General features: G+C 45.7%; 1 long non-coding RNA gene across 1 annotated transcript; it reads left to right on the top strand.

The window, feature by feature from the left end:
- The first annotated feature begins 451 nt into the window (after positions 1 to 451).
- On the top strand, positions 452 to 25,856 carry LOC148453974 (uncharacterized). The gene is made up of 3 exons (XR_015874855.1): positions 452 to 483; positions 18,935 to 18,967; positions 25,673 to 25,856. It is a non-coding gene; the product is annotated as an uncharacterized LOC148453974 (long non-coding RNA).
- Positions 25,857 to 25,931: the final 75 nt, after the last annotated feature.

The following is a 25,931-nucleotide window of genomic DNA, read 5'->3' as shown; positions in this document are numbered from 1 at the left end:
CCAGTGGAAGGCCCAGAACAGACTACTGGATCAAAGTTCTGCCCAGTGTCCCCGGGTCAAAATTCTGCCCAGGGTACACCAACGGGAGGTCCGACCGGAACCTCAACCCCCCTAAAACCTTGCCAGGATCCAACTGGTCCACCTCACTTTGGTTTCATTCCAATTGGTGCAGGGGTGTCCAAATGCATAACCGGACAGACAGCCAGACAAACAGACCAATTAAATATATATATATATGTATAACCCGTTCTTAAAGATTAGTTTAAAGTGCCTCCACCCAAACGTATTTTAATGTATAAGTGATGATTAGGCTAGCTTGGGAAATACTTAATATATGGATAACTGTAGTTACATGTAAAGGTATTAAGTACAACAACATTCATGGGATCAAACAAAGCATTCTATAGTATTAAATGTACCGTAATAATTGACACTTGCTTTCTCTATTCACCTTAGGTTCGGCTGGAACTGGATACTTTGCAGGTAAGAAATTTCAGGCAAGGTTAACTGCAGAATAGTTTTTCTTTTATACTCACAAGAGAAATAAACATTTCACAAAATATATATATATCTTACAGACAGTTTACAACATGACACATATATACAGTATACAGTGCATCTGGAAAGTATTCACAGCACTTCACTTTTTCCACATTTTCTTATGTTACATCCTTATTCCACAATAGAATAAATTAATTTTTGTCCTCAAAATTCTACACACAATACCCCATAATGACAACCTGTAAAAAGTTTTTTTGAGATTTTTGCAAATTTAATAAAAAAAAAAAAAAACTAAGAAATTACATGTACAGTACATAGGTATTCACAGCCTTTGCTCAATACTTTGTTGATGCACCTTTGGCAACAATTACAGCCTCGAGTCTTTTTGAATATGATGCCACAAGCTTGGCACACGGGTCTGCCGACCGCCCGTACGCACCTGTCGATGGACAGATATGTCTGGCAGCACAGCCAATGCGATATGTCGGTGAACGACTACATTCACTGACATATCGCGGGTACACACTGGCCGACATGCAGCAGATACATTGGTCGATCAATTGATCGGCCAATGTATCTGTCAGTGTGTACCCAGCATTAGTAGTAGACTGGAGTCTCCTATTTCTGACAATAAATTAACCCTGAACTAACGGAGATGTGTGAGCTGGGTAACTACAGTCAGCTTTACTCACTCATACTGACAGCTCTACTGCTGTCCCCCTCAGGCTTGATGCTGCATACACTTGCCGGCCTCAACCTCCTCAGTGAGCAATCATAGTCAGAGAGATTTACCAGCAGCCGGCTCTATATCACCCAGACATGAGAGAGAATAGGACCCTCTATGGCTCTCACTCCCCCAGCTCATCAGCACTCCACTGCGGTAGCCTCTATACCAGTGATTTTCAACCTTTTTCAACTCAAGGCAAACTACACAAGATTTTAAAATTGCCAAGACACACTATCCGGGGATACGGCGTGCATGACCAAAGAAAATTGGCTCCCACATAAAAAATACACCCGTTGGCCTCCACAGGAATAAAACACACTACATTGGCCTCCATAGGAATAAAACACACTACATTGGCCTCCTCAGGAATAAAACACACTACATTGGCCTCCTCAGGAATAAAACACACTACATTGGCCTCCTCAGGAATAAAACACACTACATTGGCTTCCACAGGAATAAAACACACTACATTGGCCTCCTCAGGAATAAAACACACTACATTGGCCTCCTCAGGAATAAAACACACTACATTGGCCTCCTCAGGAATAAAACACACTACATTGGCCTCCTCAGGAATAAAACACACTACATTGGCCTCCTCAGGAATAAAACACACTATATTGGCCTCCTCAGGAATAAAACACACTACATTGGCCTCCTCAGGAATAAAACACACTACATTGACCTCCACAGGAATAAAACACACTACATTGGCCTCCTCAGGAATAAAACACACTACGTTGGCCTCCACAGGAATAAAACACACTACATTGGCCTCCACAGGAATAAAACACACTACATTGGCCTCCACAGGAAAAAAACACACTACATTGATCTCCACAGGAATTAAACACAACACATTGGCCTCCACAGGAATTAAACACAATACATTGGCCTCCACAGGAATTAAACACAATACATTGACCTCCACTGGAATAAAACATACTATGTTGGCCTCCTCAGGAATAAAACACACTATATTGGCCTCCACAGGAACAAAACACACTACATTGGTCTCCACAGGAATAAAACACACTACATTGGCCTCCTCAGGAATAACACACACATACATTGCCCCCCACAGGAATAAAACACACTACATTGGCCTCCTCAGGAATAAAACACACTACATTGGCCTCCTCAGGAATAAAACACACATACATTGACCTCCACAGGAATAAAACACACTACATTGGCCTCCACAGGAATAAAACACACTACATTGGCCTCCTCAGGAATAAAACACACTACATTGGCCTCCACAGGAATAAAACACAATACATTGGCCTCCACAGGAATAAAACACACTACATTGATTTCCACAGGAATAAAACACACATACATTGGCCTCCACAGGAATAAAACACACTACATTGGCCCCCACAGGAATAAAACACACTACATTGGTCTCCACAGGAATAACACACACTACATTGGCCTCCACAGGAATAAAACACACTACATTGGCCCCCACAGGAATAAAACACACTACATTGGCCTCCACAGGAATAAAACACACTACATTGGCCCCCACAGGAATAAAACACACTACATTGGCCCCCACAGGAATAAAACACACTACAATGGTCTCCACAGGAATAAAACACACATACATTGGTCTCCACAGGAATAAAACACACTACATTGGCCTCCTCAGGAATAAAACACACTACATTGGCCTCCTCAGGAATAAAACACACTACATTGGCCTCCTCAGGAATAAAACACACTACATTGGCCTCCTCAGGAATAAAACACACTACATTGACCTCCACAGGAATAAAACACACTACATTGGCCTCCTCAGGAATAAAACACACTACGTTGGCCTCCACAGGAATAAAACACACTACATTGGCCTCCACAGGAATAAAACACACTACATTGGCCTCCACAGGAAAAAAACACACTACATTGATCTCCACAGGAATTAAACACAACACATTGGCCTCCACAGGAATTAAACACAATACATTGGCCTCCACAGGAATTAAACACAATACATTGACCTCCACTGGAATAAAACATACTATGTTGGCCTCCTCAGGAATAAAACACACTATATTGGCCTCCACAGGAACAAAACACACTACATTGGTCTCCACAGGAATAAAACACACTACATTGGCCTCCTCAGGAATAACACACACATACATTGCCCCCCACAGGAATAAAACACACTACATTGGCCTCCTCAGGAATAAAACACACTACATTGGCCTCCTCAGGAATAAAACACACATACATTGACCTCCACAGGAATAAAACACACTACATTGGCCTCCACAGGAATAAAACACACTACATTGGCCTCCTCAGGAATAAAACACACTACATTGGCCTCCACAGGAATAAAACACAATACATTGGCCTCCACAGGAATAAAACACACTACATTGATTTCCACAGGAATAAAACACACATACATTGGCCTCCACAGGAATAAAACACACTACATTGGCCCCCACAGGAATAAAACACACTACATTGGTCTCCACAGGAATAACACACACTACATTGGCCTCCACAGGAATAAAACACACTACATTGGCCCCCACAGGAATAAAACACACTACATTGGCCTCCACAGGAATAAAACACACTACATTGGCCCCCACAGGAATAAAACACACTACATTGGCCCCCACAGGAATAAAACACACTACAATGGTCTCCACAGGAATAAAACACACATACATTGGTCTCCACAGGAATAAAACACACTACATTGGCCTCCTCAGGAATAAAACACACTACATTGGCCTCCTCAGGAATAAAACACACTACATTGACCGCCACAGGAATAAAACACACTACATTGGCCTCCTCAGGAATAAAACACACTACATTGACCTCCACAGGAATAAAACACACTACATTGGCCTCCACAGGAATAAAACACAATACATTGGCCTCCACAGGAATAAAACACACTACATTGATTTCCACAGGAATAAAACACACTACATTGATTTCCACAGGAATAAAACACACATACATTGGCCCCCACAGGAATAAAACACACTACAATGGTCTCCACAGGAATAAAACACACTACATTGGCCTCCACAGGAATAAAACACACATACATTGGCCTCCACAGGAATAAAACACACACATACATTGGCCTCCACAGGAATAAAACACACTACATTGGCCCCCACAGGAATAAAACACACTACATTGGTCTCCACATGAATAACACACACTATATTGGCCTCCACAGGAATAAAACACACTACATTGGCTCCCACAGGAATAAAACACACTACAATGGTCTCCACAGGAATAAAACACACATACATTGGCCTCCACAGGAATAAAACACACTACATTGGTCTCCACAGGAATAAAACACACTACATTGGCCTCCACAGGAATAAAACACACATACATTGGCCTCCACAGAAATAAAATACATACATTGGCCTCCACAGGAATAAAACACACATACATTGGCCTCCACAGGAATAAAACACACTATATTGGCCCCCACAGGAATAAAACACACTACATTGGCCCCCACAGGAATAAAACACACTACAATGGTCTCCACAGGAATAAAACACACATACATTGGCCTCCACAGGAATTAAACACACATACATTGGCCTCCACAGGAATAAAACACACTACATTGGCCCCCACAGGAATAAAACACACATACATTGGCCTCCACAGGAATAAAACACACTACATTGGTCTCCACAGGAATAATACACTCTACATTGGCCTCCACAGGAATAAAACACACATACATTGGCCTCCACAGGAATAAAATACATACATTGGCCTCCACAGGAATAAAACACAGTACATTGGCCTCCTCAGGAATAAAACACACTACATTGGCCTCCACAGGAATAAAACACACATACAGGCAGCGCAGACGGCGTAATGGTTAGCATTATTGCCTCACAGCACTGAGGTCGTGGGTTAAATTCCCACTACGGCCCTAACTGTGTGGAGTTTGTATATTCTCCCTGTGCTTGCGTGGGCTTCCTCCGGATGCTCCGGTTTCCTCCCAGACTCCAAAAATATACTGGTAGGTTAATTGGCTCCAAACAAAAATTAACCCTAGTGTGCATGTGTGTGTGCGCATGTAATAGGGAACATAGATTGTAAGCTCCACTGGGGCAGGGGCTGATGTGAATGGGCAAATATTCTCTCTGTAAAGCGCTGCGGAATATGTGTGCGCTATATAAATAACTGGTAATAATAATAATAATAATAATATATTGGCCTTCACAGGAATAAAACACACATACATTGGCCTCCACAGGAATAAAATACACTACAGTACAAGTGCGCTGATCTGACCAACCGCTCTAGTGTACTGCGGCACAGTGGGTGAAAAACTCCGCTCTGTACAGTCCCTGCTCCTGATAACACCCGATGTGGTAAATAGGGGTGGAGCTTACTGAACAGCCTTATCACAGTACAGCCGGCACCAATCACTGCCCATTACTGGCCTCACTCTACAAGACTCTCCAGCGCCGTCCAAGTCTGCTAACACCGGCGAGTCAAGTAGGTGCGCTGTGAAGGGAGGAACTGCTCACTCCCTGGGCGCTAATCCTTATATATCCCTCCTATGTCTCGTGCCTCCCTCCAACCGCAGGTAGCACGAGCTACCATCTCTGGCACTTTCTAACTAACCTCGAGGACAGTCTCTCCCACCTAAACCTAACCTATCCATTACCCTGAGTGCTTTGCCAAGCCATTACAAATAACATTTCTTTTACCTATATGATATGCTATATTATGCTATTCATAATTAACACATTTATTGTCGATACATTTTTTTTAGATACTTATGTTATAGATATATATAATAAACAGCTTTGTATTAACCAGCATTTACGTAATAATCACCCTATTTAAATAACTTTGTCTGCCATTATATTAACTATGGCTACATAAGATTTATTCCAAACACCCTGCAGCAGGATAGCTTTAACCTAGGGGCCAAATGTAATAGGGTGAGAGTTTAGAAAAGTGAGAGTTTCAGACACTTTTTTAACTTTGCCAATGTAATAGATTCCAAAAACAAAGTAACAGAGAGAACTTGCATGTTTTTTTAGACTTAAAAAACTCTCACGATTTAAAATCTCATTCAGATGTTTTCCCATTTTGAAGATAAAACTCAACCAATGTGAGAGTTTACTGCTAAACTATCACATTTTCTAAACTCTCACCCTATTACATTTGGCCCTATATAACAAAACAACCTCATATTTGCCCTATCATTATGAAAGATAAGGTTCGGGGGCTTACAAGACAGGGCCCCCAACTCTGAAACCCGACGGGCCGAAGCCAATGCCAGGAGGAGAACCATCTTCCAAGACAAATAATTGATATCTACCGCATCAAGCGGCTCAAACATGGAAGACTGAAGAAACATAAGAACAAAATTCAGGTCTCAGGGAGCTATAGGAGGAACACAAGGTGGCTGCACCCGCAACACTCCCTGAAGAAAAGTCTGCACCTCAGGTATAAGGGCCAATTTGCATTGAAAGAAATGAGAAAGGGCAGAAATCTGCACCTTTAATGATCCCAAACGCAGACCAGCATCGAGCCCCGTTTGAAGAAAAAGCAATAACCTGGATAAATGAAAAATCCTAGACGGAAGGCCCCGACCGTCACACCATGCCACAGAAGACCGCCAAATATGGTGGTAATGCGCAGCCGTAACCGGTTTCCTGGCACGAAGCATAGTGGGTATAACAGATTCTGGGATACCTCTGCGTCTTAAGATAACGGCCTCAACAGCCACCCCGTTAAACGCAGCTGCGCTAGGTTGGGGTGCACGAATGGACCCTGTTGTAGGAGGTCCGGACGAAGTGGTAGTCTGCTAAGAGAGTCCGAGAACCAACTCCTCCGAGGCTAGTCTGATACCATGAGAATCACCGAGGCCGACTTGTGTTTTATCCGCTTTAGTAGACGAGGAAGTAGAGGAATTGAAGGAAACAGGTAAACCATGTCGTAGGTCCAAGAGCGTCCACTGCTACTGCAGCCAGATCCCGAGTTCTGGACACGTATAGCTGGCAGTTTAATCAAGATGCCATGAGGTCCAACTGAGGCTGACCAGAACGACTGACCAAGGTTTACAATACAACTGGGTGAAGCATCCATTCCCTTGGGTGGAGATCCTGGTGACTGAGATAATCTGCTTCCCAGTTGTCCACTCCCGGGATGAACACCGCCGACAGGATCACTGATTGACTCTTGGCCCACCGGAGAATCCAGGTGACTTCTCGCATTGCCATGCGAGTTCGAGTTTTGCCCTGTCAATTGATATAAGCGACGGCCATCGCGTTCTCCGACTGAACTCTTACCAGATGAGATCTTAGTAAAAGTGTGCAGCTTCGAGCAGAGCATTGTAAATTGCTCTGAGTTCCAACACATTTGTGGGCCACCATCTTTCCTGTGGAGACCAACGTCCCTGAAACTGATAATCTAGGAGCACTGCTCCCCATCCTCGGAGACTGGCGTCCATTGTCATGATTACCCAATCCCACACTCTGAATCTTCGACACGCCAGGAGGTTGTTAGGTTGCATCCACCAGAGAAGAGACACCCTGGTTGTCGGAGCCAACCCGATTATCCAATGTAGCAGTAAGTGAGACCCTGACCCATATGTTAGGAGGTCCAGCTGGAACACACGGGAATGGAATCGTCTGAATTGTAGAGCCTCGAAGGCAGCTACCTTCTTTCCCAAGAGACGAAAACAAACCAGTAAAGATACCCTCTTCTGTCTGAGGACTAGCTGAACTTCAGCTGAATGTCCTGGGCTTTTTCTTCCAGTAGGAACACCTTCTGTAAGCTCGTATCCAGGATCATCCCCAGAAACTGGAGTCTCTGAGACGAATTAGGTTGGATTTTTTAAATTGATCATCTAGCCTTGATGCGTCAGAGGCTTGTATGTCAGTAAGGCATGGTCCAAGAGAAGAGATTCCAATGGGGCATTGATCAACAGGTCATCTAAGTAAGGAATTATGGTCACACCTGATGTCCGAAGGTGTGCAATCATGACAGATATGACCTTGGTGAAGACACGGGGTGCCGAAGATAAACCGAATGGCAACACCCAAAACTGATAGTGTTCGTGCAAAATTGCAAAACGCAGGAAAGTTTGATGCGGTTCCCAAATCAGAACATGTAGATACGGTTCCTTTATATCCAGAGAAATTAGAAACTCCGCCGGTTCCAAGCTCGCAATGACTGATTGAATTGACTCCATCTTGAAGCGATAAACCAGCAGATACTGATTTAAAGACTTGAAGTTCAGGATAGGCCTGACAGACCCATCTGGCTTGGGTACCACAAAAAGGTTTGAGTAGATCCCCAGACCCTGTTGATGTACCAGAACCCAGAACCAGCACTGCTGATTTTTGTAAAGACTGATTGTCTCTTGAAGAACCTTGGCCTTGTCTGCTGACACCGGCAGACCCGTAGTGAAGAAACGATTTGTAGGTGAAACATCAAAATCTATCCTGTACACTACAGAGAGTAATCTGCGAATCCACGGATCCTAATTTGTCTGGTTACAAGCCTGTTGAAAAGTTAGACAGTCATGCCACCTGTTTTTCAACTGGCTTTTGTTCCTGTCGACGTGCGACCGTATGTGGGCAACCTCTACCTCTGCCACCTCAAGCCTGTGTGGAAGCACCTCTTGCTCTACCACAAAAGGGCTGTGGGGCACAAAAATAGTGAACGAGGGACCAGTGTAAGTCCTCCTGGGTGTCGGGGCAGTTGAAGGGAGGAAAGTAGACTTAACCCCTGTGGCTTGGGATATCCATTTGTACAGTTCTGGACCAAAAGGCATATCACCAGTGAACTTCAGACTTTCAACCGTCCGCTTTGATTCTGCGTCCACCTGCCAAGAGCGCAGCCAGAGAGCTCTGCGGGCTTCAATAGCAGAAGCGGATATACGTGCACTGATCTGGCTGATATCCATGGAAGCCTCGCCCAGGTAAACTGCTGATTCCCAGATGTGTTCTGCTAGTAGTCGTAGCTCAGCTCTGGACGTACAGCAGTCCAGGCCCATTATCAACTGCTCCGCCCAGCAGGCTACAGCCTTGTTAACCCAGGCACTAACAAACACTGGTCTGAGTTGAGCTCTTGCCGCAGACTACACAGATCGTAGTGTTGTTTCCAGCTTACAATCCGAAGGGTCATTGAGTGACGTAGAACCGGAGACTGGAAGTGTCGTTTTCTTTGATAGGCGAGAAACGGATGCATCCACTGAAGGAGGTGTTTCCCACTTTTACATCATAGATGATGGAAGTGGATAGCTGGAGGCGTAGAACCGTGGAATCTGGAAATGCTTATCCGGTTGCTTCCAGGCCACTGAAAGTTGATCTTGAAGCTATTGCGAGAAGGGAAAAACAACAGATCTCTTTTGCTGTTTACCAAGTAAATCAAACTCCTGATTTTCAGGTACTATGTCCTCAGGTAAATTAAGGACCTGTATGACCGCCCGGATTAATGGCTCCACCCCCTGAGAACCAGATTCTATATCTGGCGGTGCGGACTCATCATCTTCCAAAACCACCTCCAATTCACCTTCCTCATTTTCCATTTTTTGGACCGTGTTCTCCGTCCGAATCATCCGATTGGAGTACTGTCGGTAGTGGACGTTTTTGTAACGGCTTTTGATAGGAAGTAGAGGGCATGTTACTAGCGGAACCCATAATATGTACCAGGCTTTTCACCGATTTTCCTGTCGCCCAGGGGGGTTGTGACCTACGAGACTCGGCCAACTCTGACGTTAAGTCCACCATAACTCCCGCTAGGTCAGAGGCCCATGGCGCAGTAGGCGAGGTAGAAAGTGATGCAGTGATAGTAATAATACATCACAGTGTGGAGCCAGTAGCATTTGGCCGTGTTTGTTATAGCACTTTGAGCAAACAAACATTTTTTGTGTAACCTTGGTGGCCCTGCCCGTCATGTTATAGGCACACAGCTACTCACACAGAAACAGCAAATATACAGAAGAATCGGAAGGCCAATGGGACAATGAGGGGGAGAATCACACCACTCCCCTCCCAAATTACAGGATTCCCTGCAGCACCAGCCAATTTAGCACCCCAGTGTACTCACAGCCCTTTGAAAGGTGTTGTAGAAGGGATGTCAGGTGCCTTCTGTACACGATGCCTGTCTGCAGGCAGACACTTTGCTTCATTTAATCAGCAGCATCGCACATCCCTTTGCAGCGCAGGGAGTGAGAGCGAGAGCCTGCGCTTGTAAGTTCCGCCCCATTCTTCTTCCCTGGTGCTCAAGATGGCCCCCCTAGCTGGCAACTATAAATATACAGCGCCGCGCTGCCAGCGCTGTCCTCCCCAGGCCAGTAGGAGTGGGGGAACTTCTGAGAGCCGTGCTGTAATGCGGCTCCCTGTCGGCGTCTGGGAGGGGGGAGGGTGTGGATTTATACTCACTGCACTCCCTTGTAGAAGGGTATCCATGCTGCTTGCGGCGGTGAGGAGCTGTCAGGAGCTTTTAATATAAGCCCTGTGCACTCCTGCCTGAATGTAAGTCAGGTGGCCAGGGACCTGGACCCCAACCTTTTAGAGAGGTGGCGAAGGGTCCCTATTAGTGAATAAAAGATAAAATTATATATATATATATATATATATATATATATCATACACATATATATATATATATATATATTATACTGCAGGAGCACAGCATGTAGTGAACCAGCTCCCTTGCACTTTTTTCTAAACTGAGGGCTGGTGGGGAATAGAGGGGGAGGAGCTTCTCACTTCTAAATTATTTAAAGTGTCAGCTCCAGCTATCCACGCCCCCTATACCCCAATGTACTAGTCTCCGGTGTCCCCTATGCACTACCCACGCCCCTATACCCCAATGTACGAGCCTCCAGTGTCCCCTAGTGGATGTAAGAGAAAATTAACAAATATTCCCTCTTAGAGCGCTATGGACGGACTGCATACTAATGTTTATGCTAACAACTACATCTGCTAAAAGAAATTAACTACTGTACTTAAGTAAATTGCAATCTAATGGTGCATACACACCATCAGATTTGTCAGATGAACGATTTGCAAACGATTGAACTATTTCAGATTGTATTAAAATTAATGGAATCAACCAAATCTGACTACAAACACATCAGATGTCATATATCGTTATCTGACAAATGGGAACGCGCATCGTTCATCGGTCATCGTTGCCCACATCTCACATTTTTCTTTCAGATATGAACGTTTGAACGATTTTTAAAATCGTTATCGTTCAGATCTGAAGAAAAACCTGACCGTGTGTATGCACCATTATCTGACCGTGTGTATGCACCATTATCTGACCGTGTATATGCACCATTATCTGACTGTGTGTATGCGCCTTTATCTGACCGTGTGTATGCGCCATTATCTGACCGTGTGTATGCACCAATATCTGAACGTGTGTATGCACCATTATCTCACCGTGTGTATGCACCATTATCTCACCGTGTGTATGCACCATTATCTCACCGTGTGTATGCACCATTATCTCACCGTGTGTATGCACCAATATCTGACCGTGTGTATGCACCATTATCTGACCGTGTGTATGCACCATTATCTGACCATGTATATGCGCCATTAGTGAAACCGAAAGATTGCATAAGAAAAGAGGTGTGTTAAACCTCTAGGATGGGGGCCGGCATGTATGCAAATTACTGTTTAGAGTTAGCCTATCGTTAGCAGGGGCGGGTTTTCAATAGAGACATTATATAAGGGGCTAGAAGTGAGGGCCAAAGCCTCTTTGTTCCAGATTCCTCCAGGACAGGGAAGTGCATTTTGTCAGTTGTCATTTTCCTTAATAAAACTCTCTTAGTGCTTCTCCTTCTTCTCTTCTTCTCTCCTCCTTTTCCTTATTGTATTTAGTCTCTTTTCATTTACTTCATATCATTGCTTTTACTTTTCCTTTCTGTCCTCAATCACTGTCTTTTCTGATTTCTTGTTCTGCTGGGGGTGGGTGTAGCTATGTCCTGCCTAGTAATGAGCCTCCCCAGACCCTGGTCCCTGGCTCCACAGTGGCCCCATGTTATTAGGAGCTGCAGGTGTGGTTCCCCTATTGATAGTTCTATCCCCCCTCAGGCTGCAGCAGCTTTGTGGAAGGTGTGCCAGTGTGGGGGAGGGGTGCTTCCCTTTAGTCCTTAATGCCCCTGGTCAATATTATCTTTGTGGCTGCAATGGCCAGCACCATAGGCAAATGCAGGAGGGGTTTATGAGTGCCTTGCCTGAACCCCCCCTCAGCCCACACCATGATGACTACAATAGAAATAGCATATAATACTAAAGTTGCATGTTTTTTAGGATCCCCTCAGTGTCACAAATGAAATAACTAGCACTACAGTCCCTGTTGATCTTTTAAATGTGTCAGCCAGTAGAAAAAGTTAAAAAGCCAGTAATGAATATTGTTGTGCACCAACTAGATCTGGAAAACATGCACTGTACGGGGTGCACTGATATGGATCACCTATTGGATCAATTATTAATACTGGATAATACACCATCCAGTACATAGGGGGACCAATCTGTGCATCTATGTCCAGGACAGAGCATGGTTTCTTTTTCTGCCCTCTCCCAGATTCCCCAACTTGCTCATATGATCTGTAAAGGAGCCGGCACATGAAATAAAAAGATTCAGCTCAGACAGGATGGCTCTACTTCTACATATAATTACTTACTGTGTCTGCTGGTCCTGTATATGCCAGAATTATATCATTCAGTACATTCGTATGATGTATTTTATAGATGGTCTAAGTGCTGATTATGGCTCTTAATGGTAGAAAACAGTTGCAGCAAACAGTGTCAGTATTATGCTGGGCATTGAGGTATCATTGGGGGAATAGAATGCTTTAGTGATGCGTTATATGACAGTAAGGGGTAATGGCTTTGACTCTGCTTTATTTATCTATAGCACCTAAGATCTAGCTTTTATCTCCTTTGAATCATTATTATCAGCCAATAGAGGAGATTGTATTATATACTGTATTCTGAGCATTTAACTTACAAAATAGACAGAATACATGTGCTACAGTGAATTTCTACAGGGTGCACAGCTTATTATTGCAATCACTGCCCCAAGCAGCTATCACCGGGAAGCTCCATTCTCAGCTATGCTCCTACTTCCACAAATATACATTGCTGGAGGTCACGCAGCCTTCGCGTCCTGCCTATGAGGGGTACAACGCGTGCAAAGCAGCTAGTTCAGTTCGTCAGGGCTAACAGCAGGCGTCTGGGGAAAATGCTTCGCCTTTAATAATTCCACATTAAAATGTCGTTTTCGTCACCTCTGCTTGCGATGTGGTGGCAATCATCCAGTTGCCAAGTGTTTCAAGGGGGGTGCCCAGCAGCAGCCTGCACAGCCAGTAAAAGGCACAAGTGCTAAGTAAAGTTCCATCCCCTGTCCGTGTCACAGCGATAGCAAAATGGTTGAGTTGGTACCCGGTTCTGCAGGACGCAGAATTTTCGTTAAAAGGCTTCAGTTTTGGTTTTCGTTTACCTATTTGCAGGGATGTCGACACATATTCGCCTAGAAATTTGAAGTCTGCCTTTGAATTGCCTCACATTCTTAGGGAAAAAGTGGCTGGCGAGGTTAGCGCAGGCGCATTGCTGGGCCTTTTGCAGAACCCCCATTAGGGATCTTGTGAATTCCCCGGTGGGAGTGGTTCCCAAGAAAATTCCAGGAAAATAAGGGCTCATGCAACATCTGTCTTATCCGCCAGGCTCGTCAGTAAATTATGCCATACCAGTTGAGGTTTCCTCGGTGGTGTACCAGTCTTTTGACGATGCTTTGGACGTCATTAGGTGTTATGGTCCGGGCGCACTGATGGCTAAGATAGATGTTGAGTCAGCTTTTCGTCTACTTCCTTTGCACCCAGAGTCATTCCAGTTTATGGGTTTTTAGCTTGGACAACGGATATTGCATAGACAAATGCTTGCCTGTGGGGTGTTCTGTGTCCTGTGCGTTTTTCGAGCATTTTAGCACCTTCCTACACTGGTGCACGGAATTTATTTATTTAATTTTTGCGGTAGTCATGGAATAGCCCACTATCTCGATGACTTTCTGTGTGTCGGCCCTTCCGGTTCAGGCAGATGCAGTTATCTTTTGTTTTCTTTACGAGCGCTGTTTTTTCATTTGGAGTTCCCGTTGCTGTGGACAAAACGGAGGGCCCTTCCCCTTGTCATTCCTGGGTATCGAGATCTGTACCTCGGTGGGTTCTTGTCGCATTCCTCTCGATAAGCCTGTCAAGTAATGCCATAGCGGAATGCACGGCTTCCAGTAGAATTACCCTGCGGCAGGCGCAATCCCTCCTGGGCCTGTAAAGTAATTCCAATGGGCAGAGCTTTTTCACGTAAATTGGAAAGGGCCACGGCTGGTGTCACTAACCGAGACATTTGCTACGTTTATCCTCAGAGATTAAGCAGGACCTCTCTGTCTGGGTCTCGTTTCTTCGGGATTTTAATGGCGTTCGGTTGTGGATGTCTCCAGCCGCTGACAATTTGCAGCTGCAGCTGTTCACCGACGCAGCAGGCACCACGGGGTTCGGATGTTACCTTGATGGCTCCTGGTGCGTTGGCCGTTGGCTGGAAGAATGGGTGGGAAAGGGTTTGACTAAGGACTTACTCCTTCTCAAACTCTTTCCCATAATGGTTTCCTTGGAAATCTGGGGGGAATGGTTACGCAATCGCAGCATCATTATCAGGTGTGACAACCTGGGCATGGTCCATGCGATACAATCAGCAACATGCGGCTTCCCTGCTGGTTTTGCGCTTGCTAGCGCAGCTGTGCTCACATGTTTGCACTGTAACATCATGTTTAAGGCAAGACACGTTCCTGGGGTGGAGAATGAGATAGACGATGCGTTATCACGTTTCCAGTGGGCTAGGTCCCGATCTGTGGCCCTGGTGCTGACGTTGTGCTTTGCCCCTCTTATGTTTGGCAGGTGATCGAGCCGGCATGGAGGGCTAAGCAGAACAGTCTTTAGCCCCCTCCACGTTGCGAGCATATCGGCAGGCATGGAATGAATGGGAAGATTATTCCCGTAGCAGCAAACAGGCAGGTAAGAGTCAGCATCGTTCGATGCTTTCTTTTATTTGGAGTCTCCGTTTGGCTGGCAGATCCAGGGCTTCTGTTGCGCGCTCTTTGGGGGGCATTGCATTTTATTGTAAATTGAAGGGCCAACCTGACTTTACTAAAAGTTTTCTGATAGTGAAGGCTTTAAAGGGTTGGGCACGGGTCTCCCGGCCAGTAGCTGACCGTAGGAGACCTGTGGACGCTCATCTGCTTCCGGCAGTATTAGGGGCGGTTCTCGGAGTGGCTCTTACTGCGTATGAGGCGGTCCTGATTCAAGTGGTGTTTTCGGAGGCTTTTCACGGCACCTTGAGGGTATCGGAGCTGGTGGCATCATCCAAATGGGTTGATGCCGCCATGCTCCTCTCGGATATCCTGGTCAGTGAGAGGTCTGTTCTCTGTAGGATTCGGCAGTCGAAGACCGACCAGACTGGTAGGGGTAGGTGGATCTCGTTGGGTCCATCTAGGGACGAACAGATCTGCCCCGTGGCACTAGCTATGCGGTATGAGTTATTGCGGCCGGATGTTCCTGGTTCATGACTCATGCATATGGACAGGACTCCGCTTACCAAATACCAGTTTGGTTGGTTTTTGAAGAGGTGTGTATCAGTTTTAGGCCTCCCGCCTCAAGATTTTGGTACACACTCGTTTCTGATCGGAGCCGCAACTTCGGCGGCAGCTGCGGGTTTCTCGGCATCAGAAATTAAGGCCCTAGGACATTGGAAATCGGATAGTTATAAAGGTTACATTCGACCTAGGCATGAAGGCCCTTTGTTTAAAGTCATTTCACAGTCTGTTCCGGTTACGTTTATATTTTATGCTTGCCTGGTTTTTGTCTTGTCTCATGTACTGTCCTGTCTTGTCTGTTACCCCTGTCCGTCCTACTCGGGATTAGCTACTCGCCATTGCTGGCAATGGGAGTCTTGAGGGATTTTACAATTTTTACCTGAACTGACGGATTCAATTCGGCTATTCTCAATCATTTAATTAGGCCATAGTCCATCCCTCAGCAGGTTTTTATTTTACCTCTTGCCGAGTTCACCTGTTTTTTCCCAATTCCCCCCCACCCATTCTTCCCCTTTGTGTCTTCTGTTTGTCTCAGCCACTTCAAATAGTAAAGTCGGCGACCAATAGAAAATTTTTCTTTTTGGCAGATACTCACTTATGTTCTATCAGATCCCACTAATACACCATAAAATTTTATTGTTTTATGACAATTACTAATTTTTTATTTACTGCTTTCCTCCACCTTTAGGATTGCTCTTTGACACGCAGGACATTTGGGTTATAGGCCACTCATATATTTTCTGGGCTGCTAGGTTTGAGTTCAGATCAAGCTCCAATTTTTGAATATTCAGCTAGGGTCCGTTGCATAGGTTCCAGAGGTATGAGATGGCATTCCTTTTGTCCTAAACTGTTAGAGTATGCAAGGCTTTTTGGTAGGCCACGTATTTTGGTGGCTTATTTAGGAGGCAACGACTTAGGGCAGAGGTCCACTGTAGAATTACGAGTTGATATTGTCAACGATTTGGCGAGGGTGCTATCGGCCTGGCCCTTGTGTAAATTAATTTGGTCTTGCATTGTACCTCGACAGGTCTGGCGTGGGGTTAGGAGTTTTCCTGCTAATGACGAAGCTAGGAAGAAACTTAATTTCGCAGTTGCCAAATTTGTGATGGCCAATTATGGCCGTTTCATTTACCATAATAACATTCAATTTCGATTTAGTTATATGTATAGACCTGATGGAGTTCATTTAACAGAGGAGGGTGTGTCATTGTTTATTGGGGATCTTTTTGAGGAGTTGGCGTTATTGGGGTAGTACTTGGTATGGTGGCGGTGCGGCGGTTCTATAAGCTGAACCTTGCTGTGGCGGGAAAGAACGGCAGTTCACCAGTCCAGGTGCAATTATGAGTTAAGGGCGCTCCCTTTGTTGACTGGTAGTTGGCTGTACCAACCTAACGGGGGGCAGTATCATCACCTAAACGGGTGGGTAGTCAAGTTAGAGGGTGAGCGTTACCTTTTGTGTTTGACATGGTTTACATGGTTATGTGTATGCACTCTGGGCGATCTACGCCTGCTATGTCTTTTGTTGTTTGTGTGTGGGCATAGCAGATCTGGCTGATTTCTGGCCTTCCTTTCTTTGCCACCATACATCCTTAATTAATTTAAGAATTAATAAATAATATTAATTTCTCCAATAAATCGCCATCAAGTTATCTGCCAAATCCACGTCTCAGTGTCTTTATTTTATGTTAGTATGATAAGTGGTTTGCACACATGACAACACCTCATCCGATAGAAGGTTTATCTGACCGTATGTATGTGCCATTATCTGACCGTGTGTATGCACCATTATCTGACCGTGTGTATGCACCATTATCTGACTGTGTGTATGCACCATTATCTGACTGTGTGTATGCACCATTATCTGACTGTGTGTATGCACCAATATCTGACCGTGTGTATGCACCATTATCTGACCGTGTGTATGCACCATTATCTGACCGTGTGTATGCACCATTACAGCTATTGCTATACATATTGGACTGGTGCAGTAGCTTGTTTTGTGTTGAGATAATGGGCCTGATTCAGACCCACTCGCAAGCGGCTGTCCGCTCGCAAGCGGGTCGATGTTGTGCATGCGCACGACGGCGGGAGCTCCGTCGTGCGCATGCGCCAGACGCGACGAGCGAAGGACTTTCCTTCGCTCGTTGTGTCTGATCAAAGGGGGCGTGCTGTCGATGTTGATTGACAGCACGCCCCCTTTGGTGGGCATGCCGGGGGCGTGCCTCCCTGACGGGGGCGTTCCCAAGGGAACGCCTACCGTCAGATGCCGGCCCACTGACATCACTAGTGATGTCAGTGGGAGTGATTTTGGCTCTGATAGAGCCAAAATCACTCCGGGCCTTGCGGTTGAAAAACTCAACCGCAGGCTCCGGCTCACAGTGGCGATGGTCGCGATGGTCAAGACCATCGCGGCCATCAAACTGCACGCTCGTATAGGCTGTGGGTGGTGACCCACAGCTATACGAGCGTCCAGGAGGACGCTCCATAATTATGGAGGGCGGCACTCATTCAGAGCGTGCGCTCTGCTCAGAGCGTACGTCTCGGAATGAGGGCCAATGTCCTTAATTAGAAGCTGTTTGTAACGGTTTGGGTACAAGATGCCGACGCTCGGGATCCCGGGGTCAGAATCCCGATGCTGGCTTCTCAACAGGGTTAGGATACTGACACCTGTCCATAAGTATCCTAACCCTCCCTCCCCAGACGCTAAACCTAACCTCCCCTCTATTGCCTAATCCTAACCTCCCCCTAGTGCCTCCCCCATCCCTAATCTGCCCCCCTAGTGCCTAAACCTAACCCTCACCCCCCTAGTGCCTAACCCAAACCCTTAACCCTCCCCTTAACCCCACTATTTACCGCCAGGATGCCAGGGTTCTGACGGGTATCGGAAATCTGGCGCCAGCATCCTGCATGCCGGGATTTCAACTGCATCCAATTTGTAACTACTTATTAGCTTTAAGGGCTCCGATTACTGATTATTTACCAGTTCTCCACAAATCAATATTTTCATTTACTGTTGAATAATTAACAAAACCATTTCTTTACTTATAGGAAAAGAGAAAACAAGACCTCAATGTAATACAGGTAAGAGAGAAACAATGTAACACATACACAGGGGTGGGATCTATTATCCGGAATGCTGACTTGTCTATTATCCAGAATGCTGACTTGTCTATTATCCAGAATGCTGACTTGTCTAGTATCCGGAATGCTGACTTGTCTAGTATCCGGAATGCTGACTTGTCTAGTATCCGGAATGCTGACTTGTCTGGTATCTGGAATGCTGACCTGTCTAGTATCCGGAATGCTGACTTGTCTAGTATCCGGAATGCTGACTTGTCTAGTATCCGGAATGCTGACTTGTCTGGTATCTGGAATGCTGACCTGTCTAGTATCCGGAATGCTGACTTGTCTAGTATCCGGAATGCTGACCTGTCTAGTATCCGCAATGCTGACCTGTCTAGTATCCGGAATGCTGACCTGTCTAGTATCCGGAATGCTGACTTGTCTAGTATCCGGAATGCTGACTTGTCTATTATCCGGAATGCTGACTTGTCTAGTATCCAGAATGCTGACTTGTCTAGTATCCGGAATGCTGACTTGTCTAGTATCCGGAATGCTGACTTGTGGGGCTTCTGGATTTTGATTTGTTTTGTTTTTTTACACATCTTAGAGCATAGAGCCTAAAACATATTACTGAATTACAAGTTACCTCTGTCCTTTCATTTTAATTTTATTTTTTATAATGGTGATAGTGGAATGGTGATGTACAGTAATAGTGATATGGTAATGTACAGTAATAGTGGTATGGTGATGTACAGTAATAGTGGTATGGTGATGTACAGTAATAGTGGTATGGTGATGTACAGTAATAGTGATACGGTAATGTACAGTAATAGTGGAATGGTGATGTACAGTAATAGTGATATGGTAATGTACAGTAATAGTGGTATGGTAATGTACAGTAATAGTGGAATGGTGATGTACAGTAATAGTGATAGTGGAATGGTGATGTACAGCAATAGTGAAATGGTGATGTACAGTAACTGATAGTGGAATCATCATGTACAGTAATAGTGATAAAGGAATGGTGATGTACAGTAATGGTGATGTAAAGTTATAGCGATCGTGGAATGGTGATGTACAGTCAGAGGCGTCACCAGGGTTGGTGTCACCCGGTGCTGTAATGCACAGTGACCCCCCCCCCTCCACCCGAAAAAAAAAAATATCGGGATCAAGGTGCGCAGCTCCGCGAACTCTTCCCCCTTACAGGGTCAGCAGTCACACTGTGCTCCTCTCAGAATGCCAGGTGCACCAGGCGGGCGTGATGATGCCACGCCCGATATTCTGGGTAACACTGCTTAAAGTGGTCCTAGAGACGTGGTGGAACGACCCCCCCCTCCCTCCTGGCAATTTATCAATAAAAGGACAGCGTGCGCCTAAGGCGTGTCGTGCAAAAAAGGGGCGTGATCTTGAAAGAAAGGGGCATGGTCATACAATACTATACCCAATTAAAATTATGCCACACAGTAGCACAATCTTATCCACATTACACGGCAATTAGTGCCCCTGATGCACATTGCACCATAAAGTAGTGTCCCTTATTTATGTTCTGACACACAGTAGTGCCCATTTTACACAATGACCACATTATTGACCCTTATACACAATGCCCACAGTAGTAGTACCCCTTATTCAATGCCACCTGTAGTAGTGCCCCTTATTCAATGCCACCTGTAGCTGTGCCCATTATGCAGTTCCCCCTTTATTAGTGCCCCTTTATGCAATGCCCCCTGTATTTGTGCCCAATATGCAATGCCCCCTGTATTAGAGCCCATTATGCAATGTCCCCTGTATTAGAGCCCTTTATGCAATGCCTCCTGTATTAAAGCCCCTTATGCTGTGCCCCCAGTAGTGCCCCTTATACAGTGCCACCAGTAATGCCCCTTATGCAGCACCCCTTATGCAGTGCCCCCAGTAGTGCTCCTTATACAATACCCCCAGGAGCTCTTCTTATGCAGTGCACACAGTAGTGCCTCCAGACAGTAGTGATCTTATACAGTACCCCTAGTAGTGCTCTTATGCAGTGCCCCTTATACAATACCCCCAGGAGCTCCCCTTATGCAGTGCCCCTTATACAATACCCCCAGGAGCTCCCCTTATGCAGTGCCCCTTATACAGTACACCCCCAGTAGCGCCCCTTATGCAGTGCCCCCTATAGTGCTATTATACAATATTCCCAGTAGTGCCCCTTATACAATACCCCCAGGAGCTCCCCTTATGCAGTGCCCGCAGACAGTAGTACCCCATATGCTGTGCCCCCTATACAGTACCCCCAGTAGTGCCCCTATTCAGTGGCCCCAGAATGCCCCTTATGCTGTGCCCCCTCCCCTGTGCAATACTTCTTACCTTTCTTCTCGATGTCCAGGCTGGCTTGCACTAGGGCTGTCCGGGCGCACACCTCCTTCTTCTCCCTCCGTGTGCTGCATGCGTGATGACGTCACCGCAGCCATGTCCAGAGCCACACATAGGCACAGAAAGATGCTTTGTGCCTGTGTGTGGCTCTGGATGCCGGCCACGGTGAGAGAATAAAGTGACCCTCGGCGGCGGTGTGCAGGGCCAGCCCATTTGGGGTCGGCCGGGATGCGGTGGTGCCAGGGAAGGGGGTGTGCTGGTAGCAGACGTGTCTGTGGATGGGGTGCGGCCCGCGGGTGTGTGGCTGCTCTTTTTGGTGTCACCGCTTTGAAGGGTGACACCCGGTGCGAGCCGCACCCCCCTACAGTAATGGTGATAGAGGAATGGTAATGTACAGTAATAGTGTTAGTGGAATGGTGATGTACAGTAATAGTGATAGAGGAATGGTGATGTACAGTAATAGTGTTAGTGGAATGGTGATGTACAGTAATAGTGTTAGTGGAATGGTGATGTACAGTAATAGTAATAGAGGAATGGTGATGTACAGTAATAGTGTTAGTGGAATGGTGATGTACAGTAATAGTGTTAGTGGAATGGTGATGTACAGTTATGGTGTTAGTGGAATGGTGATGTACAGTAATAGTGATATTGGAATGGTGATGTACAGTAATAGTGATAGATGAATGGTGATGTACAGTAATAGTGTTAGTGGAATGGTGATGTACAGTAATGGTGATAGAGGAATGGTGATGTACAGTAATAGTGTTAGTGGAATGGTGATGTACAGTAATAGTCTTAGTGGAATGGTGATGTACAGTAATAGTGAGAGGAATGGTGATGTACAGTAATAGTGTTAGTGGAATGGTGATGTACAGTAATAGTGTTAGTGGAATGGTGATGTACAGTAATAGTGATAGTGGAATGGTGATGTACAGTAATAATTATGCTTTTTGTAAAGTGGAGCAGTGGTAATAATGTTTTATAGATAGGCACAAACCACCCCACAATTGAATTGCCCAGGTGCACAACAATATCACAACACAAGAAAGTGACCACACAGAATATACAAACAGAAGGCACTGAAATGAGACTTATTCAGACTTATCTTTAGCGAGGGCTTCAGCAGCGACGTTTCTCAGAATCACTCTCCTTTTTCAAGCTGAATAGAAGCTTCAAACTTACTTGTGCATATGCCCTGAGGACAATGGCCCTCATTCAGAGGCGGTCGCAAGAAGCGAGCGCTCGCTCTGAATGAGGGCGGCCGCTTGCCTTTTCAAGTGCGGCCTCCTGGTCGCTAGCTAAGCTGTGGATTACCACCCACAGCTTTAGCGACCAACCAGGTTGATGGTTGCGATGGTCAAGACCATCGCGACCATCAGGGCTTGCTACGAGACCCTAAGGTTATATGATGTATACACGCAGGCTACAGTATAGATATATGATGTATACACGCAGGCTACAGTATAGATATATGATGTATACACGCAGGCTACAGTATAGATATATGATGTATGCACGCAGGCTACAGTATAGATATATGATGTATGCACGCAGGCTACAGTATAGATATATGATGTATACATGCAGGCTACAGTATAGATATATGATGTATGCACGCCGGCTACAGTATAGATATATGATGTATGCACGCCGGCTACAGTATAGATATGATGTATGCACGCAGGCTACAGTATAGATATATGATGTATGCACGCAGGCTACAGTATAGATATATGATGTATACACGCAGGCTACAGTATAGATATATGATGTATACTCGCAGGCTACAGTATAGATATATGATGTATACACGCAGGCTACAGTATAGATATATGATGTATGCACGCAGGCTACAGTATAGATATATGATATATGCACGCAGGCTATAGATATATGATGTATACACGCAGGCTACAGTATAGATATATGATGTATACACGCAGGTTATAGATATATGATGTATACATGCAGGCTATAGATATATGATGTATACACGCAGGCTACAGTATAGATATGATGTATACACGCAGGCTATAGATATATGATGTATACACACAGGCTATAGATATATGATGTATACACGCAGGCTATAGATATATGATGTATGCACGCAGGCTATAGATATAATGTATACACACAGGCTATAGATATATGATGTATGCACGCAGGCTATAGATATATGATGTATACACACAGGCTATAGATATATAGACGCAGGCTATAGATATATGATGTATGCACGTAGGCTATAGATATATGATGTATACACACAGGCTATAGATATATGATATATACACGCAGGCTATAGATATATGATGTATGCACGCAGGCAGCTTTGCAATTCCGTCCTTGCCGATATGGTGATGCAGCATGAAGCATCACTCCCCCTACATGCGTTACTTATCTGAGCTGCGCTGTACAACTCAGCATCGGATAATATGCAAGAACATCGGCCGGCTAAGTGACCCATGAGGTCAAGCCGTCCGCTGCAGGTGAGAGACAGAGGCCAAGAAAACTCTATCAGCAACGGAGATCCTGACCTCTGCCCTCCGTCCTTATCAGCGGCAACATGCCTCCGTTTCAGGTAAAGGAGGTTGTCACCACCCCCAAACGGGAATGGGTATGTAATGGCGGCTGTCGGGACACCTTTTGTCAGAATACCGATAGCGGCATCCAGATGGTTGGTTTTCCGACAGGGGTCAGGTAAGTATACATACCTTCTCCCCCTAACCCTCCCCACCTCGCACTCTAACCCTAACCTCCCAAAGTGATGCCTAACCCTAACCTCCCCCCACCCAAAACCTAACCCCACTACGCTCCCTACACCTAACCTCTCCCACCCTCACGGCTAACTCTAAGGGAACCCCAGACTTACCTCGTTCGGGCTAGCGTTCTTAGGTGTTCTGGCTACGGGATTAAGCTAGACATCGGCATTTCTGAATCTGATGACGCACGCACGGGCCACCGTACACGCATGCACAGTATGCACACAGACAGAGCCCGTGCTCCGGCAAGAGATTCTTCCTAAATTTGCATGAAAATTGTAATAATGAATAATATTATTAATAATAATGAAAATTATCACAAAAACAATTGTCGGGATTCCCCTGTTGGTATTGAGGCCTCGTGGCCACCGGTCTCATAACTACATCCCCCCAAACTGCCAATCCAGATAAGCACCCCCAAACCACCACCCCTGATCACAATCACCCTCCACCCCCCATTCACATAAAGTACTGCTGGGTGTAGGAGCAATTCATATAAATGACCTTGTGTGGCTCTAACTCAGCATGGGGCCCATAGCACAATTAATAAATGCACCAGGTTGCGGGCCACAATATTGCGGTAGCATGTTACATTCCCCCTGGAGGCACATTCTTTTGTTGCCTCTAGGAGTTACCCCACTGCACCCAGACACTGTACTTCTTACTGTATGTCCCTGTGGTTTCCAGCTACCAACTTGTACTACCCACATTAGGGACCTGATTCAGACTCGCTTGCAAGCGACCGCTCGCTCATACGCGGTCCATGCTAAGTGACCGTGCATGCGTACGCTTCGTTCTGCGCGTGCGCAAACTATTCGGAGCGATCGGAATCCGCTCGCTCGCCAAGCAAAGACAGCCCAGTGTAATGAGTGACAGGGGAGGCCGTTTGTGGGTGGTAACAGGGGCAGGACACTAGTAACGGGGGAGTGGAGGCGTGAACGCAGGCGTGCCTGAGTGTTTCAACGCCGTTTCAGAGGCGTGCATAATTAACAGGCAGCGTCATAGTACACGTTACATGCCTGTTTTTTACACTGAAGTCCTCGCAGTGCTTGCGGTAGGGTAAGGCAACCACAAGCGCTGCGATCGCTTCCGATGGTGCTAGGTGTACCAGTGTTTTAATACACTTCCTGGAGATGACATGCGCTAGTGGGCGTCTCTACATAAGGTAAAGGGCGTCTATAGACACAAAGTAATCGCTCGCCAAAAAACAAAGTGGTCGTGCTTATGCCTTTCCGAGCGAGCGCCTGCCATGCCGTCACTTAGCCGAATTTGCATACGCTGGGGGCGAGCGATCGCATCTAGCGAGCGGGTCTGAATCTGGTCCCAGGTCCTGGGGGCAACAGAGGACCGGTGACCGCGTTGCGCTGTATGGAGAAAGTGGCTGCTCTGTGAAAACTAGAGACCATTCTATAGGTTTATACATGTACGGTGCAGCCATAACAGCAAGTGTCACTGGAATCCTGTACAGTATATCAGGCAGAAGCTCAAAGCAGCTAAATCATGAACTATGAAATGAAGTAATTATTATTCAGAGACACAAACCCTCACTCACTATTATAGTATAACATTTCCAGTATTATATTATGACTGCCCCGTTATATTTCCTCAGCTCCGGGAATGTATTCTGTCTCCAGGACCCTGCTCATCCTCAGCGCACTGATCGTCATCCTGAATGCTGTAGTCATTACACTGTTCTGATGTCACGGGTCACTCCAGACCTCAGCGCGGGATCCCTGCGCAGTCTATTTACAGGACATCACCGGCATTTATACCCCAATAATGAGCTATTATCAGCTATTTGTAATCTGACTGAATCGTCACATAATTAATTTAGCTAGTTCCTATAATATTTCACAATTATAAATCAA

This window comes from Taudactylus pleione, unplaced genomic scaffold, assembly GCF_031769625.1.
Source record: "Taudactylus pleione unplaced genomic scaffold, aTauple2 ptg001047l, whole genome shotgun sequence".
Classification (NCBI taxonomy): Eukaryota; Metazoa; Chordata; class Amphibia; order Anura; family Myobatrachidae; genus Taudactylus; species Taudactylus pleione.
Note: the sequence above shows the minus strand (reverse complement) of the source record. Positions and strands in the feature narration are given on the sequence as shown.